Here is a 25,085-nt window from a genome sequence, read left to right on the forward strand (position 1 = left end):
AGCACTTACAAAGGAGCCTCAAATACTCAAAGATGGTAGACTTCTGTAATATGGGCCATATACTAAAAGCAGCACGAAAACAGAGTGCAATAGGGTCCAAAAAACTTGAGTGACCCATGAGAGTATGCATGCAAGCCTATGGTATTCCAAACTAGAGATATACGCATGCAATTTTTGTTTTTAGGAGAGAATGTGCCTGCTGAAAAAAACATTATTTTTAAAAAGTGCATTGCAGAATATCAGGAATTTGCTGTGGGACACCTTGAAAACTTGCATACAGATTATGTGCACACACCTTACAGTCAGTTGTTGTGGCCGAGTGGTTAAGGTGATGGACTAGAAATCTATTGGGGTCTCCCCGCACAGGTTCAAATCCTGCCGACAACGAGAATCTTTTTAACATCGGCTACAATTTCAGAAGTTAACCTTTAGTATTTCTTCCATGTCAGTTTTATAAATAGGTGGCTTATTTTGGTGTCAGTATTGCCATATCACATATTTATTATCGCTCCCCCTTTCATATCTTTGCTATAACTCTCGTCCTTCATTAGCGCTGGTGCAAACGCTTCAAATTATTATACCCTGGCTCTCTCGGTCATACCTGTGCATGCACTTGAAACTTACTTTACCTATAAAAGAAGCAAATAGAGAAATAAAATAAAAGTGCTAGCTGGATTAGGCAAACACACTTCATAAAACTGCATTTTCTTTTCTATTCTCCCCCGTGTTACAAGCTTAACTGCTCCCTGTGTAATTTCTCTTAACCTGCTGTTCCTGGAAGAGAATTTCATCTACAAGCTCTTTCTGTGTTTTTTCCTAGTCTTTTCTTTCCCTTTTCTTAGATTTGTAACTGTTCCTTTACGTGCTCTATTTAGGCGCCATTAATCTCATTTGAGCTCCTTGTACCTGCTGCTGTTTTCTCCACACCTCATACTGTCTTTTCCCTCTTTCTCTCTTTCTCTGCGGTTGGTGGCTACTTTCCAAAGCGTCTGATGCCCCAATGTTCCTTCGTCTTGTTGTCAGACGTGAATTTGAAAAGCAACAAAATTAACGAGCCTTTACCACTCACACATGGCAGAAGTTTATACTTTAATTCAATGAGCTAAGAAAAGTGTGTTGTGGGGCCCCTACGAGCCATGGTGCTTGCTTCATCATAATTAGGCATGCAGTCATTAGCCACAGCTCTGATTATGGGTCACTGAGGTCAGTTTCAATAATTCCTCAAAAACCTAACCATGCAGTCCCCCCTAACTGTGTAGTCATCCTGCTTTACTGCTGTTTGTGTGATTAGCTGGGAGGAGCTCACGGCAGCATCCTCCCAATAAAAGTGTAGATGGACCGTTCCTTAACTCTTTCTTGCTTCACATACAGATGGCTTGAGGAGGTACAGGGGAGATGCAGGTCTAATAAACAGAATAGAATATCTGCGCCAGGTGTGTTTCTCTGCATTGGTGTCCCATCACAGGCCCACCAGTGTATGTGTGATCTTTGACTCCTGCCAGTTCACAAGCAGGCGGCCAGGAAACGGTTTCAGCCTATCAACCACTGAGGAGATAAAGCCTTTGTATAAGGAATGAGGAAGCAATGAACACATTCAGCCTATCACAGGAGTAGCCATGAGTGTTCCGAATTATAATTTCTTCATGTCACTGTACGTTATTGAGCCCAAGTAGCTCGCCGTGATCGTATAGTGGTTAGCAGTCTGCGTTGTGGCCGCAGCAACCTCGGTTCGAACCCGAGTCACGGCATTGTGGTTGGCAATGTCACGGCAGTTGGGTTTTTCCTTTACAGAATTCCCAAATGTACCAGTTGTTTTTGTAAAATGTCTATTAAAAACAGATCCTTTTCAATATTTAAACGATATAACGACAAATTATTTAAACACACATGATTATAAGATGTAGGTATACTGTACTTACTGACATAAATTATCGTTCTTGAACATATTTGCGGTAAGGGGAGCGGACCTCTCCCCCAGGCCAATCAGAATGCAGATGAATGCAGTTGGAGTTGAGTGACCTGTGTTGTGGCTGTCTACAGGGAATGCACATATGTAGCTTTCTCGCAGCCCAATCCAGACGTCAATTGAAGACAGGTTTTCATGCAAATAGAGCAGTAAGTGCAGAGAAATTCTCACTCTCTAAAAATGGCATTTATACAATAGTAAGATTAAATCCAACCTCACCAGTAGATAGGATTTATCAATAAATAAATAAAGCTTCTCCTCTCTGATATGGAATTACCCCCCAAAAAGTATAAGGGAATACCCAATGCTAACCTATGAGAGGGGCAGACCTCACAGTAGTGAAAAATGTAATAGACTGTTTGATACTACTAGGACATACAAACTACCACAGTACATGTCTTACCTTTTACTTACATAGCATGATGCCCCTAGGACTACCTAGGGCCTACCTTAGGGGTTACTGATATGTAATAAAATTGGAGTTTAAGGCTTGGCAAGTAGTTTTAAATGCCAAGTCGAAGTGTCAGTACACTGCAGCACAGGCACTGCAGTAGCAGGCTTGAGACAGGTTTGAAATGCTATTTCTTTGGGCGGCACAATCAGTCCCTGGGTATATGGTATACCACTTTACAAGGGGCTTTCAAGTAAATTAAATCTGTCAGTCAGGTATACTCCAATTATACACATGATTAGGGAAGAAGCACGTGCACTTCAGCACTGATTAGTAGCGATAAAGTGATCAGAGTCCTAAGGCCAACAAAAAGATACAGCAAAATGCGGAGGTGAAAAGCAATAAGGTGGGGTTGGGACCACCTTAAGAATGCAAGGTCTAACAAAAACGAACTAAGGATAACATGAGTAAAACATCAGGTTTCTCTACAGCATTTGGTGAGACAAATGGGCCTTCTTTTATCTTCCATAAATGCAATCTTTCCCGGACCCCTTTATTATATAGCTCTTCAAGGAAAAAATATAAAGCACTTACAAAGGAGCCTCAAATACTCAAAGATGGTAGACTTCTGTAATATGGGCCATATACTAAAAGCAGCACGAAAACAGAGTGCAATAGGGTCCAAAAAACTTGAGTAACCCATGAGAGTATGCTTGCAAGCCTATGGTATTCCAAACTAGAGATAAACGCATGCAATTTTTGTTTTTAGGAGAGAATGTGCCTGCTGAAAAAAACATTATTTTTAAAAAGTGCATTGCAGAATATCAGGAATTTGCTGTGGGACACCTTGAAAACTTGCATACAGATTATGTGCACACGCCTTACAGTCAGTTGTTTTGGCCGAGTGGTTAAGGCGATGGACTAGAAATCCATTTGGGTCTCCCCGCGCAGGTTCGAATCCTGCCGACAACGAGAATCTTTTTAACATCGGCTACAATTTCAGAAGTTACCTTTAGTTTTTCTTCCATGTCAGTTTTATAAATAGGTGGCTTATTTTGGTGTCACTATTGCCATATCACATATTTATTATTGCTCCCCCTTTCATATCTTTGCTATAACTCTCGTCCTTCATTAGCGCTGGTGCAAACGCTTCAAATTATTATACCCTGGCTCTCTCGGTCATACCTGTGCATGCCCTTGAAACCTACCTTACCAATAAAAGAAGCAAATAGAGAAATAAAATAAAAGTGCTAGCTGGATTAGGCAAACGCACTTCATAAAACTGCATTTTCTTTTCTATTCTCCCCCGTCTTACAAGCTTAACTGCTCCCTGTGTAATTTCTCTTAACCTGCTGTTCCTGGAAGAAAATTTCATCTACAAGCTCTTTCTGTGTTTTTTCCTAGTCTTTTCTTTCCCTTTTCTTAGATTTGTAACTGTTTCTTTACGTGCTCTATTTAGGCGCCATTAATCTCATTTGAGCTCCTTGTACCTGCTGCTGTTTTCTCCACACCTCATACTGTCTTTTCCCTCTTTCTCTCTTTCTCTGCGGTTGGTGGCTACTTTCCAAAGCGTCTGATGCCCCAATGTTCCTTCGTCTTGTTGTCAGACGTGAATTTGAAAAGCAACAAAATTAACGAGCCTTTACCACTCACACATGGCAGAAGTTTATACTTTAATTCAATGAGCTAAGAAAAGTGTGTTGTGGGGCCCCTACGAGCCATGGTGCTTGCTTCATCATAATTAGGCATGCAGTCATTAGCCACAGCTCTGATTATGGGTCACTGAGGTCAGTTTCAATAATTCCTCAAAAACCTAACCATGCAGTCCCCCTAACTGTGTAGTTATCTTGCTTTACTGCTGTTTGTGTGATTAGCTGGGAGGAGCTCACGGCAGCATCCTCCCAATAAAAGTGTAGATGGACCGTTCCTTAACTCTTTCTTGCTTCACATACAGATGGCTTGAGGAGGTACAGGGGAGATGCAGGTCTAATAAACAGAATAGAATATCTGCGCCAGGTGTGTTTCTCTGCATTGGTGTCCCATCACAGGCCCACCAGTGTATGTGTGATCTTTGACTCCTGCCAGTGCACAAGCAGGCGGCCAGGAAACGGTTTCAGCCTATCAACCACTGAGGAGATAAAGCCTTTGTATAAGGAATGAGGAAGCAATGAACACATTCAGCCTATCACAGGAGTAGCCCTGAGTGTTCCGAATTATAATTTCTTCATGTCACTGTACGTTATTGAGCCCAAGTAGCTCGCCGTGATCGTATAGTGGTTAGTACTCTGCGATGTGGCCACAGCAACCTCGGTTCGAATCCGAGGCACGGCATTGTGGTTGGCAATGTCACGGCAGTTGGGTTTTTCCTTTACAGAATTCCCAAATGTACCAGTTGTTTTTGTAAAATGTCTATTAAAAACAGATCCTTTTCAATATTTAAACGATCTAACGACAAATTATTTAAACACACATGATTATAAGATGTAGGTATACTGTACTTACTGACATAAATTATCGTTCTTGAACATATTTGCGGTAAGGGGAGCGGACCTCTCCCCCAGGCCAATCAGAATGCAGATGAATGCAGTTGCAGTTGAGTGACCTGTGTTGTGGCTGTCTACAGGGAATGCACATATGTAGCTTTCTCGCAGCCCAATCCAAACGTCAATTGAAGACAGGTTTTCATGCAAATAGAGCAGTAAGTGCAGAGAAATGCTCACTCTCTAAAAATGGCATTTATACAATAGTAAGATTAAATACAACCTCACCAGTAGATAGGATTTATCAATAAATAAATAAAGCTTCTCCTCTCTGATATGGAATTACCCCCCAAAAAGTATAAGGGAATACCCAATGCTAACCTATGAGAGGGGCAGACCTCACAGTAGTGAAAAATGTAATAGACTGTTTGATACTACTAGGACATACAAACTACCACAGTACATGTCTTACCTTTTACTTGCATATCATGATGCCCCTAGGACTTCTTAGGGCCTACCTTAGGGGTTACTGATATGTAATAAAATTGGAGTTTAAGGCTTGGCAAGTAGTTTTAAATGCCAAGTCGAAGTGGCAGTACACTGCAGCTCAGGCACTGCAGTAGCAGGCTTGAGACAGGTTTTAAATGCTATTTCTTTGGGCGGCACAATCAGTCACTGGGTATATGGTATACCACTTTACAAGGGGCTTTCAAGTAAATTAAATCTGTCAGTCAGGTATACTCCAATTATACACATGATTAGGGAAGAAGCACGTGCACTTCAGCACTGATTAGTAGCGATAAAGTGATCAGAGTCCTAAGGCCAACAAAAAGATACAGCAAAATGCGGAGGTGAAAAGCAATAAGGTGGGGTTGGGACCACCTTAAGAATGCAAGGTCTAACAAAAACGAACTAAGGATAACATGAGTAAAACATCAGGTTTCTCTACAGCATTTGGTGAGACAAGTGGGCCTTCTTTTATCTTCCATAAATGCAATCCTTCCCGGACCCCTTTATTATATAGCTCTTCAAGGAAAAAAATATAAAGCACTTACAAAGGAGCCTCAAATACTCAAAGATGGTAGACTTCTTTAATATGGGACATATACTAAAAGCAGCACGAAAACAGAGTGCAATAGGGTCCAAAAAACTTGAGTGACCCATGAGAGTATGCATGCAAGCCTATGGTATTCCAAACTAGAGATATACGCATGCAATTTTTGTTTTTAGGAGAGAATGTGCCTGCTGAAAAAAACATTATTTTTAAAAAGTGCATTGCAGAATATCAGGAATTTGCTGTGGGACACCTTGAAAACTTGCATACAGATTATGTGCACACACCTTGCAGTCAGTTGTTGTGGCCGAGTGGTTAAGGCGATGGACTAGAAATCCATTGGGGTCTCCCCCCGCAGGTTCGAATCCTGCCGACAACGAGAATCTTTTTAACATCGGCTACAATTTCAGAAATTAACCTTTAGTATTTCTTCCATGTCAGTTTTATAAATAGGTGGCTTATTTTGGTGTCACTATTGCCATATCACATATTTATTATCGCTCCCCCTTTCATATCTTTGCTATAACTCTCGTCCTTCATTAGCGCTGGTGCAAACGCTTCAAATTATTATACCCTGGCTCTCTCGGTCATACCTGTGCTTGCACTTGAAACTTACTTTACCAATAAAAGAAGCAAATAGAGAAATAAAATAAAAGTGCTAGCTGGATTAGGCAAACACACTTCATAAAACTGCATTTTCTTTTCTATTCTCCCCCGTGTTACAAGCTTAACTGCTCCCTGTGTAATTTCTCTTAACCTGCTGTTCCTGGAAGAGAATTTCATCTACAAGCTCTTTCTGTGTTTGTTCCTAGTCTTTTCTTTCCCTTTTCTTAGATTTGTAACTGTTCCTTTACGTGCTCTATTTAGGCGCCATTAATCTCATTTGAGCTCCTTGTACCTGCTGCTGTTTTCTCCACACCTCATACTGTCTTTTCCCTCTTTCTCTGCGGTTGGTGGCTACTTTCCAAAGCGTCTGATGCCCCAATGTTCCTTCGTCTTGTTGTCAGACGTGAATTTGAAAAGCAACAAAATTAACAAGCCTTTACCACTCACACATGGCAGAAGTTTATACTTTAATTCAATGAGCTAAGAAAAGTGTGTTGTGGGGCCCCTGTGAGAAGGTGGCCTGATATGCAGTGCTCACTATTCTAGTGAACACTATGTATCAGTCCAGCAACCCTTATTGATGATTGGTTGTAAGACAACCTTATAGACCAGCTATCCTAGTAGCGTGGATACGAGCAGTCTAAGGCTAAAGACTCGAGAGGGCGTGTTAAGCCAGCTATTATACCACACATATACCCCTTGAACACCAAGTGAAAGGACACCACACAAGTGTTATGAAAATAAACAGTTATTTATTAAGAATCACAACAGCCCTGTACTCTTTATGAGGACAGGGTACTAAGCACAAACCAAAACTCTTACAAAAATACTTAAGTTAGCACAGTATATACAAATGCCCGAGGGGCACGGAAAACCATATACTTGAAAAGTGGAATGCGAAATTACTAGCAGGTAAGTACAGTACTAATAGGCTTTGGAATCGCTAGGACTTGACTATAGAATCGTTAGATTACTTCTGGGAGACCCAGGGGACTCGGGTGCAGTGTGTGCACTCTCACGCGAGATGAGGGACAAAGTCTATGGTAGCTAGAAATTGCAAAGTTAGTGTTCTCGGGCGAACCCGACCTGGTAGGGAGAAAACAAAAGTAGATTCTGACCCTTGGATAGTGAGGCTATGCTGGGGCACCGAAATGCCGAAGTTACCTAGCCCTGGGGCTGCAGCTGCATAGGACTCAAAAGACGTCGGGAATCCTCGTTGACGGACCAGGAGCCTGGAAGAAAGAAGTTGCTGGCAGGCGACCAGAGAAGAAAGTTCGGTGGATCCAAGCCTGGATCGATGGAAGATGACACCTGAAAGCAGAGGGGACCAAGTTCGAGACTACTAGCCAGTAGTCAGTGGGCACCAGGAGGGCACCGGATGGTAGCCACCTCGATTAGGTGAGTGGGTGACGCTGTGCTCGAAGATCTCACGGACCAGGAGGCGTTGTCAGCGACCAGGAAGGAGGATCGAGCTGTCCCACGAAGATAGAAGCTGTCGGCGTCGCTGGACCCAGGATTGGGCAACAAAGCCTTGGCAAATTCAAGCCCACGCGGTGGACCTAAAATGGCGTCTGGAGTGGACCAGGAGGGTCCGGGGTGCCTCTCTTCAAGAAGGAAGCAAGGGCCAGTCTGGAGCAACCAGACCAGCAGCAGTGATGTCGTCGGGCGTCGTTCAGAAGGCCACAAGCCAGCCGGCTAGTAGCCAAACAACGCGGTGCACAGCAAACAGCAGAAGGGCCCCACGCAGATCGTGGAGATGCAGGGAGGCTGACCTTGGGTGCTGGAGCTGCGCAGGGTCGGGGCTTCTCGGACCCCAAAGCACTCACCAGTGGAGGACACGGTGGGCTTGTTGTAAAGATGTCGTGCAGTCTTGGCGATCGTCGGTCCCTCGAGGTCTCGTCGCACTCACGGTTCTCAGCTTTGCTGTAGAAGTGAGTAGAGGTCAGAGGTGCCAGGGAAGCCGGGTCTCGTCGAGCTGGGTAGTCGGATTTGTGATGAAGGACTTGCAGCAGACCGCAATGCTCTTTAGGATGGTGCCTGCGGATGCAGGGTGACTACTCCTTAGCCACAAGGGAGAATCTTGATGAAGAAATCTTGAAGTCCTTTCGCAGAAAGTCGTGTCTTGATTCCAAAGATGATCTAATTTGAACAGGGGGCCCGCTCCCATCTTTATACTAGAAAAGGGGGCTGACCCGGTGACTAGGTCCTGCCTATGGGTGGGACTAGGAGGGGGGTGGTTACACCCCTCTCCCCTGCCGGACTTCCCCAGGCCAGGGGCTGGTGTGCCCCTGGAACTGGTTCTGACTGGCCTATGCGTAGTGAGCACCGGGGTGCCACTCAGCAGTCACCTTCCTGAAAAGCCCTGCCTACCCAGGATACACAAAACCCTGTCTGGGATGGTGCTAGCACCGCCCCGGACAGGAAACCCTTTGTCCAAGCCTCCCTCGCTGGAAGGACTCCCAGCAGCAGGAGGTCAGACTCGTGTCTGTGGTGGCAGCATCCATTTTGTGGAGCTGAGGCTTTAGTTAACTTTAACCGGGGTTCACAGTTACATACATGTCGTGTCCCTCTAGAAGGGTGGAATGCTAACCCCGTCGCCAGAATTGGCGAGGGGTTAGTATTCCAATTCGTATGACACCTTACTCGACATGTTTTGATAAAGCAATACCAAAGTTGGCATTTAACCGCGAGGATTATAATGCACTTAAGAGTATATGGTATGCGATATCATGGAACAGCTATTAGGACTTGGTTCCGCAAGCTGCAGACGGGCTCAGCTCATGCCAGAGCACCATCTCACACGATTCCAAGCACTCTGCCTTCAGGATTGTCAAGGCCTGCCATAGGAGTGACTGATAGGAATCTGTGTGTCCATTTTAGGGTTAGGTATAGGTATACTACACCTACAGCAAAGGGTGATTACACGACTTTGCCCCAGCTGTCATGCAGCCAGTTGTGTCAAATTTAGGAGGCCAGCCAGGGGTGGCATAATACATGCTGCAGCCCCTGGCAGCCCTGGGTACACCTATGCCCTGAGTTACAGGGTCTGATAAGGTGGCCCAGTACCAATTGGAAATGTACCTAGGGTACATGGAATCCATTTTAAAGAGAGAGCAGTAGGCCTGGGGTCCCGATTGGCAGGGTCCCAGGTCGACTATGTCCAAAACCAGCTAAAACACAGGGCAAAAAGTTGGGGGCAACCATAGTCAGGATGTACCTTCCTACACAACCCCCCCCCCCCCAAACGAAAGGAGATAAGGCTATCCTTGTCCAGGTAAGCCTCTATTACCTAAGTGGCCATATAAGGAAGGACCAGCTCTGGCTTGGTTTCCCCCTGTGTCATGGTCCACTAGGCAACCCCTCACCCTAAGTGTATCTGAGGGTCTCCACCATAGGGAATCTCTGCCTTTGGTGTGTCTTGGGAAAGAAGAAGGCTGATGCTGGGATGGAGTACTGAAGTGAGGCTCCTCTACCTTTGGGCTCAACTTCCTCCAATCACAAATCATCATGTGTGCCTTTCTTTCTTTAGCTGAGATACACTGAGCTCTCAGGGTCAGCCTCTGGCTACCTAAAGCTGGAGGCTGAGTCCCTCTGTTTGGCTTACTGGAGGGACAGGTCAGGTCTGGGGTTTTTAGGCCCCATGTTTGGCTGTGCCCATCAGTGTCCAGCTGTGGGAGTTCCCTAACTACTTTTAAGGGGGATCCCTCAGGAGTCTGTTCTATTTTCACTTGGCTAGGTTTACCAGCTTCAGTGATCCTAATCTGCTAATTAAGGGGTTCTTTTGGACAGGGGGCCCTTTGGGGTCCACCACTGGCCTCCCTGATCTCTTCAGCCCTGGGCTGACTGAGGCAGGGTAGAGAGGGGCAGGTTACCTGCTCCAGACTGGGTCCCACCTGGGAAGGGTCCACTGCCATCAGGGGCTCTGCCAGGCTAGGCCTGACTACCTCTGGGGCAGTTCCTTCAACAGGGGTAGAGTCAGTTCCCTGAGGAGGCTGGCTCTCACCTAGTGTCTGGGAGGGGGAAGTCTCTTCTTCCTCCTCAATGCTCTCTGTTTGAGTGGAGTGATCCATTGTTTCAGGCTTCACAACCTCACTATCTGTTTGAGTGGAGGCTGAGACCATTTCAACCTTGCCAACCTTTTCAGGAGGGCACTCAGTTTGTGTTTGGGCTGTGACTGTCACAGTCCTCCTATCCTGCTTTGGAAAGTCTGTCTGAGCCTGGGCAGTGGCTACCCCTGCCCTTCCAACCTTTTCAGGGAGGAATGGTGCTTGGACTGGGGCTGTAGCTATTACTGCCCCACTAACCTGTCTGGATAGGCCTATCATTCTGGAGTGAGTTTCTTGTTCCACCTCAGCCCATGCTGAGAGTTCCAGGTCATTCCCCAGTAAGCAATCTACAGGTAGGTTATCTGTCACTGCCACTCTCATGGGCCCTGTGACATTACCCCAGCTGAGCTTGACTACTGCCATGGGATGCCTTCTCTTCACTCCATGAATGTCTGTCACCTGATAAGTAAAACCAGGGGTCAGTTGAGCAGAGGGGACCAGATGGTCACTCACCATGGTGAGGCTGGCCCCTGTGTCTCTGAATGCCTCAACTTTCTGACCATTCAATAAAACTTCTTGTCTATACTTTCCCAAAATGTGGGGTCCAGTAGTGAAGTTGGCAAACCCCATGCCAGTCTCACAGACAAGAGTGTGGTCAGGGAACCTGGCTAGGCCATAGTCCTCCTGATTGCCCAAAGTAATGCCCACCACATTCTTGGGGGCACTCCCACCACCTGGGGGATTACCACTAGTGGTAACAGGAGGTTTAGGAGTATTACCTGGGGGTATATTTCCCTTATTACCATTTTTAGGGCAACTGGCATCACTTTTGTAATGACCCACCTGTTTACAGGTATGGCAATAAGGTTTCTTCTGTTCTGAAGGAGTGTTCTGGGACCCACCACCCTTGTTGGAGTTTTGGGGCCCTTGGGAAGTCTTCTCTGTGGATTTATCCCCACCCTTCTCTTGAGGCTTGGTTGATTCCTTTTTCTGGTCACCACCCTGGTTTTTAGGCCTAACCCTGGTTCTGACCCATTTGTCTGCCCTCTTACCCAATTCCTGTGGAGAGGTCAACTCAGAGTCTACCAGGTGCTGATGTAATAACTGGTTCTGACAATTATTTAAGATTTGCTCCCTCATAATTAGTTTATACAATCCTTTAAAATCAGTAACCTTACTACCCAGTAGCCAGCCTTCAAAAGCCTTAGTGGCACAATCAACAAAGTCAGTCCAATCTAGAGACTGAGTTTTCTGGGTGTCTCTGAACAGCATCCTGTATTGTTCAGTGGTTAAACCAAACCCATCAACCAGCGTATTCTTCAAGATTTTGTAATTGTTAGCATCCTCCACCCTTGTGGTGAGGAGCTTATCTCTACCTTTACCATCAAAGGAGAGCCACAAGATAGCTGCCCACTGACTTTGGGGAACACCCTGCACAGTGCAGGCTCTCTCCAAAGCAGTAATCCATTTGTGGATGTCATCCCCTTCTTTAAAGGGGGGCACTATCTTATTCAGGTGCTTTGTATCAAAACTCCTTTCCCTATTGCTAGGTTTATTGCTGCCACCAGTGGGCTGTAGCCCACATAATTCTTGCTCTCTAGCAAGGGCAAGTCTCTCTTTGGCCAGGGCAAGTTCTTCCCTTTCAATCCTCAGTTTGATTGCCCTTTCTTCAGCTTCATACACTCTCCTCTTAGGGGAAGACATCCCTCTGTGAGAAGAGTTGAGAGAGCCATTGGTTCGAAAGGATCTGTTAGAGCCTCTTGATAGAGACCTAACTCGTCCATTCCCAATGTTAAGCTGACCTGAGAGTGGGCCCAGGGGTCCCCTAGTACCAAGCTCATGTCTGCTTAAGTTGGACCTGGTTAGTCTACTGACTTCTACCTGTCCCTTATCTGCCTCATCCCCTGACAACTGGTCCTCATCCTCATCCTCAGCATCATCTGCTTCCTGGAGGGGATGTTCCTGGCTATCAAAGGGTCCCTGTAAGGAGGGCAAACTTCCTTCTGGATTAGAAGGGTCTGGGTTACCAGCCCTACTGGCATCATAAGCCTCTAAGAGACCAATCAGAAAGGAAGTGGTGGGGTTAGACCCCTGTTTTAGTTTCCTGAGAGTACACACTTGTCTCATCTCATGGAAGCTAAGAGCAGCATATTTTGAAGTAAGGACCTGTGGAGGGTCCACTGACACAAGGGGATACTCAGAGTTTCCTCCTTTGTCTGACATGCTGATTCTAGTGTGGTGTAAGTGATGCACCTACCTACACTATGTGTTTGCCTACTGATCCCTTGCTAAGAGTTGCAGCCAAGGTGTGCTAAGCCTTGAGGAGCTACAACAGCTGGTTCAGTAGAACTCAGAGTATTCTAAGCTTAGTTATATGTACTAACAGTACTTATGTGATCTTTCAACAAGATATTCTTAGGATACGTGTGGCAAAACAACAGCAAGCTCAAATCCCACCGCTGCCACCAATGTGAGAAGGTGGCCTGATATGCAGTGCTCACTATTCTAGTGAACACTATGTATCAGTCCAGCAACCCTTATTGATGATTGGTTGTAAGTCAACCTTATAGACCAGCTATCCTAGTAGCGTGGATACGAGCAGTCTAAGGCTAAAGACTCGAGAGGGCGTGTTAAGCCAGCTGTTATACCACACATATACCCCTTGAACACCAAGTGAAAGGACACCACACAAGTGTTATGAAAATAAACAGTTATTTATTAAGAATCACAACAGCCCTGTACTCTTTATGAGGACAGGGTACTAAGCACAAACCAAAACTCTTACAAAAATACTTAAGTTAGCACAGTATATACAAATGCCCGAGGGGCACGGAAAACCATATACTTGAAAAGTGGAATGCGAAATTACTAGCAGGTAAGTACAGTACTAATAGGCTTTGGAATCGCTAGGACTTGACTATAGAATCGTTAGATTACTTCTGGGAGACCCAGGGGACTCGGGTGCAGTGTGTGCACTCTCACGCGAGATGCGGGACAAAGTCTATGGTAGCTAGAAATTGCAAAGTTAGTGTTCTCGGGCGAACCCGACCTGGTAGGGAGAAAACGAAAGTAGATTCTGACCCTTGGATAGTGAGGCTATGCTGGGGCACCGAAATGCCGAAGTTACCTAGCCCAGGGGCTGCAGCTGCATAGGACTCAAAAGACGTCGGGAATCCTCGTTGACGGACCAGGAGCCTGGAAGAAAGAAGTTGCTGGCAGGCGACCAGTGAAGAAAGTTCGGTGGATCCAAGCCTGGATCGATGGAAGATGACACCTGAAAGCAGAGGGGACCAAGTTCGAGACTACTAGCCAGTAGTCAGTGGGCACCAGGAGGGCACCGGATGGTAGCCACCTCGATTAGGTGAGTGGGTGACGCTGTGCTCGAAGATCTCACGGACCAGGAGGCGTTGTCGGCGACCAGGAAGGAGGATCGAGCTGTCCCACGAAGATAGGAGCTGTCGGCGTCGCTGGACCCAGGATTGGGCAACAAAGCCTTGGCAAATTCAAGCCCACGCGGTGGACCTAAAATGGCGTCTGGAGTGGACCAGGAGGGTCCGGGGTGCCTCTTTTCAAGAAGGAAGCAAGGGCCAGTCTGGAGCAACCAGACCAGCAGCAGTGATGTCGTCGGGCGTCGTTCAGAAGGCCACAAGCCAGCCGGCTAGTAGCCAAACAACGCGGTGCACAGCAAACAGCAGAAGGGCCCCACGCAGATCGTGGAGATGCAGGGAGGCTGACCTTGGGTGCTGGAGCTGCGCAGGGTCGGGGCTTCTCGGACCCCAAAGCACTCACCAGTGGAGGACACGGTGGGCTTGTTGTAAAGATGTCGTGCAGTCTTGGCGATCGTCGGTCCCTCGAGGTCTCGTCGCACTCACGGTTCTCAGCTTTGCTGTAGAGGTGAGTAGAGGTCAGAGGTGCCAGGGAAGCCGGGTCTCGTCGAGCTGGGTCGTCGGATTCGTGATGAAGGACTTGCAGCAGACCGCAGTGCTCTTTAGGATGGTGCCTGCGGATGCAGGGTGACTACTCCTTAGCCACAAGGGAGAATCTTGATGAAGAAATCTTGAAGTCCTTTCGCAGAAAGTCGTGTCTTGATTCCAAAGATGATCTAATTTGAACAGGGGGCCCGCTCCCATCTTTATACTAGAAAAGGGGGCTGACCCGGTGACTAGGTCCTGCCTATGGGTGGGACTAGGAGGGGGGTGGTTACACCCCTCTCCCCTGCCGGACTTCCCCAGGCCAGGGGCTGGTGTGCCCCTGGAACTGGTTCTGACTGGCCTATGCGTAGTGAGCACCGGGGTGCCACTCAGCAGTCACCTTCCTGAAAAGCCCTGCCTACCCAGGATACACAAAACCCTGTCTGGGATGGTGCTAGCACCGCCCCGGACAGGAAACCCTTTGTCCAAGCCTCCCTCGCTGGAAGGACTCCCAGCAGCAGGAGGTCAGACTCGTGTCTGTGGTGGCAGCATCCATTTTGTGGAGCTGAGGCTTTAGTTAACTTTAACCGGGGTTCACAGTTACATACATGTCGTGTCCCTCTAGAAGGGTGGAATGCTAACCCCGTCGCCAGAATTGGCGAGGGGTTAGTATTCCAATTCGTATGACACCTTACTCGACATGTTTTGATAAAGCAATACCAAAGTTGGCATTTAACCGCGAGGATTATAATGCACTTAAGAGTATATGGTATGCGATATCATGGAACAGCTATTAGGACTTGGTTCCGCAAGCTGCAGACGGGCTCAGCTCATGCCAGAGCACCATCTCACACGATTCCAAGCACTCTGCCTTCAGGATTGTCAAGGCCTGCCATAGGAGTGACTGATAGGAATCTGTGTGTCCATTTTAGGGTTAGGTATAGGTATACTACAACTACAGCAAAGGGTGATTACACAACTTTGCCCCAGCTGTCATGCAGCCAGTTGTGTCAAATTTAGGAGGCCAGCCAGGGGTGGCATAATACATGCTGCAGCCCCTGGCAGCCCTGGGTACACCTATGCCCTGAGTTACAGGGTCTGATAAGGTGGCCCAGTACCAATTGGAAATGTACCTAGGGTACATGGAATCCATTTTAAAGAGAGAGCAGTAGGCCTGGGGTCCCAATTGGCAGGGTCCCAGGTCGACTATGTCCAAAACCAGCTAAAACACAGGGCAAAAAGTTGGGGGCAACCATAGTCAGGATGTACCTTCCTACAGCCCCTACGAGCCATGGTGCTTGCTTCATCATAATTAGGCATGCAGTCATTAGCCACAGCTCTGGTTATGGGTCACTGAGGTCAGTTTCAATAATTCCTCAAAAACCTAACCATGCAGTCCCCCCTAACTGTGTAGTTATCTTGCTTTACTGCTGTTTGTGTGATTAGCTGGGAGGAGCTCACGGCAGCATCCTCCCAAGAAAAGTGTAGATGGACCGTTCCTTAACTCTTTCTTGCTTCACATACAGATGGCTTGAGGAGGTACAGGGGAGATGCAGGTCTAATAAACAGAATAGAATATCTGCGCCAGGTGTGTTTCTCTGCATTGGTGTCCCATCACAGGCCCACCAGTGTATGTGTGATCTTTGACTCCTGCCAGTTCACAAGCAGGCGGCCAGGAAACGGTTTCAGCCTATCAACCACTGAGGAGATAAAGCCTTTGTATAAGGAATGAGGAAGCAATGAACACATTCAGCCTATCACAGGAGTAGCCCTGAGTGTTCCGAATTATAATTTCTTCATGTCACTGTACGTTGTTGAGCCCAAGTAGCTCGCCGTGATCGTATAGTGGTTAGTACTCTGCGTTGTGGCCGCAGCAACCTCGGTTCGAATCCGAGTCACGGCATTGTGGTTGGCAATGTCACGGCAGTTGGGTTTTTCCTTTACAGAATTCCCAAATGTACCAGTTGTTTTTGTAAAATGTCTATTAAAAACAGATCCTTTTCAATATTTAAACGATCTAACAACAAATTATTTAAACACACATGATTATAAGATGTAGGTATACTGTACTTACTGACATAAATTATCGTTCTTGAACATATTTGCGGTAAGGGGAGCGGAGCTCTCCCCCAGGCCAATCAGAATGCAGATGAATGCAGTTGCAGTTGAGTGACCTGTGTTGTGGCTGTCTACAGGGAATGCACATATGTAGCTGTCTCGCAGCCCAATCCAGACGTCAGTCGAAGACAGGTTTCAATGCAAATAGAGCAGTAAGTGCAGAGAAATGCTCACTCTCTAAAAATGGCATTTATACAATAGTAAGATTAAATCCAACCTCACCAGTAGATAGGATTTATCAATAAATAAATAAAGCTTCTCCTCTCTGATATGGAATTACCCCCCAAAAAGTATAAGGGATTACCCAATGCTAACCTATGAGAGGGGCAGACCTCACAGTAGTGAAAAATGTAATAAACTGTTTGATACTACTAGGACATACAAACTACCACAGTACATGTCTTACCTTTTACTTACATAGCATGATGCCCCTAGGACTACCTAGGGCCTACCTTAGGGGTTACTGATATGTAATAAAATTGGAGTTTAAGGCTTGGCAAGTAGTTTTAAATGCCAAGTCGAAGTGGCAGTACACTGCAGCACAGGCACTGCAGTAGCAGGCTTGAGACAGGTTTGAAATGCTATTTCTTTGGGCGGCACAATCAGTCCCTGGGTATATGGTATACCACTTTACAAGAGGCTTTCAAGTAAATTAAATCTGTCAGTCAGGTATACTCCAATTATACACATGATTAGGGAAGAAGCACGTGCACTTCAGCACTGATTAGTAGCGATAAAGTGATCAGAGTCCTAAGGCCAACAAAAAGATACAGCAAAATGCGGAGGTGAAAAGCAATAAGGTGGGGTTGGGACCACCTTAAGAATGCAAGGTCTAACAAAAACGAACTAAGGATAACATGAGTAAAACATCAGGTTTCTCTACAGCATTTGGTGAGACAAGTGGGCCTTCTTTTATCTTCCATAAATGCAATCCTTCCCGGACCCCTTTATTATATAGCTCTTCAAGGAAAAAATATAAAGCACTTACAAAGGAGCCTCAAATACTCAAAGATGGTAGGCTTCTTTAATATGGGACATATACTAAAAGCAGCACGAAAACAGAGTGCAATAGGGTCCAAAAAACTTGAGTGACCCATGAGAGTATGCATGCAAGCCTATGGTATTCCAAACTAGAGATATACGCATGCAATTTTTGTTTTTAGGAGAGAATGTGCCTGCTGAAAAAAACCTTAGTTTTTAAAAAGTGCATTGCAGAATATCAGGAATTTGCTGTGGGACACCTTGAAAACTTGCATACAGATTATGTGCACACACCTTGCAGTCAGTTGTTGTGGCCGAGTGGTTAAGGCGATGGACTAAAAATCCATTGGGGTCTCCCCGCGCAGGTTCGAATCCTGCCGACAACGAGAATCTTTTTAACATCGGCTACAATTTCAGAAGTTAACCTTTAGTATTTCTTCCATGTCAGTTTTATAAATAGGTGGCTTATTTTGGTGTCACTATTGCCATATCACATATTTATTATCGCTCCCCCTTTCATATCTTTGCTATAACTCTCGTCCTTCATTAGCGCTGGTGCAAACGCTTCAAATTATTATACCCTGGCTCTCTCGGTCATACCTGTGCATGCACTTGAAACTTACTTTACCAATAAAAGAAGCAAATAGAGAAATAAAATAAAAGTGCTAGCTGGATTAGGCAAAGACACTTCATAAAACTGCATTTTCTTTTCTATTCTCCCCCGTGTTACAAGCTTAACTGCTCCCTGTGTAATTTCTCTTAACCTGCTGTTCCTGGAAGAGAATTTCATCTACAAGCTCTTTCTGTGTTTTTTCCTAGTCTTTTCTTTCCCTTTTCTTCGATTTGTAACTGTTCCTTTACGTGCTCTATTTAGGCGCCATTAATCTCATTTGAGCTCCTTGTACCTGCTGCTGTTTTCTCCACACCTCATACTGTCTTTTCCCTCTTTCTCTCTTTCTCTGCGGTTGGTGGCTACTTTCCAAAGCGTCTGATGCCCCAATGTTCCTTCGTCTTGTTGTCAGACGTGAATTTGAAAAGCAACAAAATTAACAAGCCTTTACCACTCACACATGGCAGAAGTTTATACTTTAATTCAATGAGCTAAGAAAAGTGTGTTGTGGGGCCCCTACGAGCTATGGTGCTTGCTTCATCATAATTAGGCATGCAGTCATTAGCCACAGCTCTGATTATGGGTCACTGAGGTCAGTTTCAATAATTCCTCAAAAACCTAACCATGCAGTCCCCCCTAACTGTGTAGTTATCTTGCTTTACTGCTGTTTGTGTGATTAGCTGGGAGGAGCTCACGGCAGCATCCTCCCAATAAAAGTGTAGATGGACCGTTCCTTAACTCTTTCTTGCTTCACATACAGATGGCTTGAGGAGGTACAGGGGAGATGCAGGTCTAATAAACAGAATAGAATATCTGCGCCAGGTGTGTTTCTCTGCATTGGTGTCCCATCACAGGCCCACCAGTGTATGTGTGATCTTTGACTCCTGCCAGTTCACAAGCAGGCGGCCAGGAAACGGTTTCAGCCTATCAACCACTGAGGAGATAAAGCCTTTGTATAAGGAATGAGGAAGCAATGAACACATTCAGCCTATCACAGGAGTAGCCCTGAGTGTTCCGAATTATAATTTCTTCATGTCACTGTACGCTATTGAGCCCAAGTAGCTCGCCGTGATCGTATAGTGGTTAGTACTCTGCGTTGTGGCCGCAGCAACCTCGGTTCGAATCCGAGTCATGGCATTGTGGTTGGCAATGTCACGGCAGTTGGGTTTTTCCTTTACAGAATTCCCAAATGTACCAGTTGTTTTTGTAAAATGTCTATTAAAAACAGATCCTTTTCAATATTTAAACGATCTAACAACAAATTATTTAAACACACATGATTATAAGATGTAGGTATACTGTACTTACTGACATAAATTATCGTTCTTGAACATATTTGCGGTAAGGGGAGCGGAGCTCTCCCCCAGGCCAATCAGAATGCAGATGAATGCAGTTGCTGTTGAGTGACCTGTGTTGTGGCTGTCTACAGGGAATGCACATATGTAGCTGTCTCGCAGCCTAATCCAGACGTCAATCGAAGACAGGTTTCAATGCAAATAGAGCAGTAAGTGCAGAGAAATGCTCACTCTCTAAAAATGGCATTTATACAATAGTAAGATTAAATCCAACCTCACCGGTAGATAGGATTTATCAATAAATAAATAAAGCTTCTCCTCTCTGATATGGAATTACCCCCCAAAAAGTATAAGGGAATACCCAATGCTAACCTATGAGAGGGGCAGACCTCACAGTAGTGAAAAATGTAATAGACTGTTTGATACTACTAGGACATACAAACTACCACAGTACATGTCTTACCTTTTACTTACATAGCATGATGCCCCTAGGACTACCTAGGGCCTACCTTAGGGGTTACTGATATGTAATAAAATTGGAGTTTAAGGCTTGGCAAGTAGTTTTAAATGCCAAGTCGAAGTGGCAGTACACTGCAGCACAGGCACTGCAGTAGCAGGCTTGAGACAGGTTTGAAATGCTATTTCTTTGGGCGGCACAATCAGTCCCTGGGTATATGGTATACCACTTTACAAGGGGCTTTCAAGTAAATTAAATCTGTCACTCAGGTATACTCCAATTATACACATGATTAGGGAAGAAGCACGTGCACTTCAGCACTGATTAGTAGCGATAAAGTGATCAGAGTCCTAAGGCCAACAAAAAGATACAGCAAAATGCGGAGGTGAAAAGCAATAAGGTGGGGTTGGGACCACCTTAAGAATGCAAGGTCTAACAAAAACGAACTAAGGATAACAGGAGTAAAACATCAGGTTTCTCTACAGCATTTGGTGAGACAAGTGGGCCTTCTTTTATCTTCCATAAATGCAATCCTTCCCGGACCCCTTTATTATATAGCTCTTCAAGGAAAAAATATAAAGCACTTACAAAGGAGCCTCAAATACTCAAAGATGGTAGACTTCTTTAATATGGGACATATACTAAAAGCAGCACGAAAACAGAGTGCAATAGGGTCCAAAAAACTTGAGTGACCCATGAGAGTATGCATGCAAGCCTATGGTATTCCAAACTAGAGATATACGCATGCAATTTTTGTTTTTAGGAGAGAATGTGCCTACTGAAAAAAACCTTATTTTTAAAAAGTGCATTGCAGAATATCAGGAATTTGCTGTGGGACACCTTGAAAACTTGCATACAGATTATGTGCACACACCTTGCAGTCAGTTGTTGTGGCCGAGTGGTTAAGGCGATGGACTTGAAATCCATTGGGGTCTCCCTGCGCAGGTTCGAATCCTGCCGACAACGAGAATCTTTTTAACATCGGCTACAATTTCAGACGTTAACCTTTAGTATTTCTTCCATGTCAGTTTTATAAATAGGTGGCTTATTTTGGTGTCACTATTGCCATATCACATATTTATTATCGCTCCCCCTTTCATATCTTTGCTATAACTCTCGTCCTTCATTAGCGCTGGTGCAAACGCTTCAAATTATTATACCCTGGCTCTCTCGGTCATACCTGTGCATGCACTTGAAACTTACTTTACCAATAAAAGAAGCAAATAGAGAAATAAAATAAAAGTGCTAGCTGGATTAGGCAAACACACTTCATAAAACTGCATTTTCTTTTCTATTCTCCCCCGTGTTACTAGCTTAACTGCTCCCTGTGTAATTTCTCTTAACCTGCTGTTCCTGGAAGAGAATTTCATCTACAAGCTCTTTCTGTGTTTTTTCCTAGTCTTTTCTTTCCCTTTTCTTAGATTTGTAACTGTTCCTTTACGTGCTCTATTTAGGCGCCATTAATCTCATTTGAGCTCCTTGTACCTGCTGCTGTTTTCTCCACACCTCATACTGTCTTTTCCCTCTTTCTCTCTTTCTCTGCGGTTGGTGGCTACTTTCCAAAGCGTCTGATGCCCCAATGTTCCTTCGTCTTGTTGTCAGACGTGAATTTGAAAAGCAACAAAATTAACAAGCCTTTACCACTCACACATGGCAGAAGTTTATACTTTAATTCAATGAGCTAAGAAAAGTGTGTTGTTGGGCCCCTACGAGCCATGGTGCTTGCTTCATCATAATTAGGCATGCAGTCATTAGCCACAGCTCTGATTATGGGTCACTGAGGTCAGTTTCAATAATTCCTCAAAAACCTAACCATGCAGTCCCCCCTAACTGTGTAGTTATCTTGCTTTACTGCTGTTTGTGTGATTAGCTGGGAGGAGCTCACGGCAGCATCCTCCCAATAAAAGTGTAGATGGTCCGTTCCTTAACTCTTTCTTGCTTCACATACAGATGGCTTGAGGAGGTACAGGGGAGATGCAGGTCTAATAAACAGAATAGAATATCTGCGCCAGGTGTGTTTCTCTGCATTGGTGTCCCATCACAGGCCCACCAGTGTATGTGTGATCTTTGACTCCTGCCAGTTCACAAGCAGGCGGCCAGGAAACGGTTTCAGCCTATCAACCACTGAGGAGATAAAGCCTTTGTATAAGGAACGAGGAAGCAATGAACACATTCAGCCTATCACAGGAGTAGCCCTGAGTGTTCCGAATTATAATTTCTTCATGTCACTGTACGTTATTGAGCCCAAGTAGCTCGCCGTGATCGTATAGTGGTTAGTACTCTGCGTTGTGGCCGCAGCAACCTCGGTTCGAATCCGAGTCACGGCATTGTGGTTGGCAATGTCACGGCAGTTGGGTTTTTCTTTTACAGAATTCCCAAATGTACCAGTTGTTTTTGTAAAATGTCTATTAAAAACAGATCCTTTTCAATATTTAAACGATCTAACAACAAATTATTTAAACACACATGATTATAAGATGTAGGTATACTGTACTTACTGACATAAATTATCGTTCTTGAACATATTTGCGGTAAGGGGAGCGGAGCTCTCCCCCAGGCCAATCAGAATGCAGATGAATGCAGTTGCAGTTGAGTGACCTGTGTTGTGGCTGTCTACAGGGAATGCACATATGTAGCTGTCTCGCAGCCCAATCCAGACGTCAATCGAAGACAGGTTTCAATGCAAATAGAGCAGTAAGTGCAGAGAAATGCTCACTCTCTAAAAATGGCATTTATACAATAGTAAGATTAAATCCAACCTCACCAGTAGATAGGATTTATCAATAAATAAATAAAGCTTCTCCTCTCTGATATGGAATTACCCCCCAAAAAGTATAAGGGAATACCCAATGCTAACCTATGAGAGGGGCAGACCTCACAGTAGTGAAAAATGTAATAGACTGTTTGATACTACTAGGACATACAAACTACCACAGTACATGTCTTACCTTTTACTTACATAGCATGATGCCCCTAGGACTACCTAGGGCCTACCTTAGGGGTTACTGATATGTAATAAAATTGGAGTTTAAGGCTTGGCAAGTAGTTTTAAATGCCAAGTCGAAGTGGCAGTACACTGCAGCACAGGCACTGCAGTAGCAGGCTTGAGGCAGGTTTGAAATGCTATTTCTTTGGGCAGCACAATCAGTCCCTGGGTATATGGTATACCACTTTACAAGGGGCTTTCAAGTAAATTAAATCTGTCAGTCAGGTATACTCCAATTATACACATGATTAGGGAAGAAGCACGTGCACTTCAGCACTGATTAGTAGCGATAAAGTGATCAGAGTCCTAAGGCCAACAAAAAGATACAGCAAAATGCGGAGGTGAAAAGCAATAAGGTGGGGTTGGGACCACCTTAAGAATGCAAGGTCTAACAAAAACGAACTAAGGATAACATGAGTAAAACATCAGGTTTCTCTACAGCATTTGGTGAGACAAGTGGGCCTTCTTTTATCTTCCATAAATGCAATCCTTCCCGGACCCCTTTATTATATAGCTCTTCAAGGAAAAAATATAAAGCACTTACAAAGGAGCCTCAAATACTCAAAGATGGTAGACTTCTTTAATATGGGACATATACTAAAAGCAGCACGAAAACAGAGTGCAATAGGGTCCAAAAAACTTGAGTGACCCATGAGAGTATGCATGCAAGCCTATGGTATTCCAAACTAGAGATATACGCATGCAATTTTTGTTTTTAGGAGAGAATGTGCCTGCTGAAAAAAACCTTATTTTAAAAAAGTGCATTGCAGAATATCAGGAATTTGCTGTGGGACACCTTGAAAACTTGCATACAGATTATGTGCACACATCTTGCAGTCAGTTGTTGTGGCCGAGTGGTTAAGGCGATGGACTAGAAATCCATTGGGGTCTCCCTGCGCAGGTTCGAATCCTGCCGACAACGAGAATCTTTTTAACATCGGCTACAATTTCAGAAGTTAACCTTTAGTATTTCTTCCATGTCAGTTTTATAAATAGGTGGCTTATTTTGGTGTCACTATTGCCATATCACATATTTATTATCGCTCCCCCTTTCATATCTTTGCTATAACTCTCGTCCTTCATTAGCGCTGGTGCAAACGCTTCAAATTATTATACCCTGGCTCTCTCGGTCATACCTGTGCATGCACTTGAAACTTACTTTACCAATAAAAGAAGCAAATAGAGAAATAAAATAAAAGTGCTAGCTGGATTAGGCAAACACACTTCATAAAACTGCATTCTCTTTTCTATTCTCCCCCGTGTTACAAGCTTAACTGCTCCCTGTGTAATTTCTCTTAACCTGCTGTTCCTGGAAGAGAATTTCATCTACAAGCTCTTTCTGTGTTTTTTCCTAGTCTTTTCTTTCCCTTTTCTTAGATTTGTAACTGTTCCTTTACGTGCTCTATTTAGGCACCATTAATCTCATTTGAGCTCCTTGTACCTGCTGCTGTTTTCTCCACACCTCATACTATCTTTTCCCTCTTTCTCTCTTTCTCTGCGGTTGGTGGCTACTTTCCAAAGCGTCTGATGCCCCAATGTTCCTTCGTCTTGTTGTCAGACGTGAATTTGAAAAGCAACAAAATTAACAAGCCTTTACCACTCACACATGGCAGAAGTTTATACTTTAATTCAATGAGCTAAGAAAAGTGTGTTGTTGGGCCCCTACGAGCCAAGGTGCTTGCTTCATCATAATTAGGCATGCAGTCATTAGCCACAGCTCTGATTATGGGTCACTGAGGTCAGTTTCAATAATTCCTCAAAAACCTAACCATGCAGTCCCCCCTAACTGTGTAGTTATCTTGCTTTACTGCTGTTTGTGTGATTAGCTGGGAGGAGCTCACGGCAGCATCCTCCCAATAAAAGTGTAGATGGACCGTTCCTTAACTCTTTCTTGCTTCACATACAGATGGCTTGAGGAGGTACAGGGGAGATGCAGGTCTAATAAACAGAATAGAATATCTGCGCCAGGTGTGTTTCTCTGCATTGGTGTCCCATCACAGGCCCACCAGTGTATGTGTGATCTTTGACTCCTGCCAGTTCACAAGCAGGCGGCCAGGAAACGGTTTCAGCCTATCAACCACTGAGGAGATAAAGCCTTTGTATAAGGAATGAGGAAGCAATGAACACATTCAGCCTATCACAGGAGTAGCCCTGAGTGTTCCGAATTATAATTTCTTCATGTCA

At 44.8% G+C, this 25,085-nt stretch overlaps 7 non-coding genes across 7 annotated transcripts; all 7 read left to right on the forward strand.

Annotated features, from left to right (window-relative positions):
* Window positions 1-6,188: 6,188 nt before the first annotated feature.
* TRNAS-AGA (transfer RNA serine (anticodon AGA)) lies at window positions 6,189-6,270 on the forward strand. Its single transcript has one exon. It is a non-coding gene; the product is annotated as a tRNA-Ser (tRNA).
* Window positions 6,271-16,285: 10,015 nt separating this feature from the next.
* Window positions 16,286-16,357, forward strand: TRNAH-GUG (transfer RNA histidin (anticodon GUG)). Its single transcript has one exon. It is a non-coding gene; the product is annotated as a tRNA-His (tRNA).
* Window positions 16,358-17,857: 1,500 nt separating this feature from the next.
* Window positions 17,858-17,939, forward strand: TRNAF-AAA (transfer RNA phenylalanine (anticodon AAA)). The gene has a single exon. It is a non-coding gene; the product is annotated as a tRNA-Phe (tRNA).
* Window positions 17,940-19,228: 1,289 nt separating this feature from the next.
* TRNAH-GUG (transfer RNA histidin (anticodon GUG)) lies at window positions 19,229-19,300 on the forward strand. Its single transcript has one exon. It is a non-coding gene; the product is annotated as a tRNA-His (tRNA).
* Window positions 19,301-20,799: 1,499 nt separating this feature from the next.
* Window positions 20,800-20,881, forward strand: TRNAS-UGA (transfer RNA serine (anticodon UGA)). The gene has a single exon. It is a non-coding gene; the product is annotated as a tRNA-Ser (tRNA).
* Window positions 20,882-22,170: 1,289 nt separating this feature from the next.
* Window positions 22,171-22,242, forward strand: TRNAH-GUG (transfer RNA histidin (anticodon GUG)). The gene has a single exon. It is a non-coding gene; the product is annotated as a tRNA-His (tRNA).
* Window positions 22,243-23,741: 1,499 nt separating this feature from the next.
* TRNAS-AGA (transfer RNA serine (anticodon AGA)) lies at window positions 23,742-23,823 on the forward strand. Its single transcript has one exon. It is a non-coding gene; the product is annotated as a tRNA-Ser (tRNA).
* Window positions 23,824-25,085: the final 1,262 nt, after the last annotated feature.

The sequence above is a fragment of the Lissotriton vulgaris genome, unplaced genomic scaffold (assembly GCF_964263255.1).
Source record: "Lissotriton vulgaris unplaced genomic scaffold, aLisVul1.2 SCAFFOLD_301, whole genome shotgun sequence".
Classification (NCBI taxonomy): domain Eukaryota; kingdom Metazoa; phylum Chordata; class Amphibia; order Caudata; family Salamandridae; genus Lissotriton; species Lissotriton vulgaris.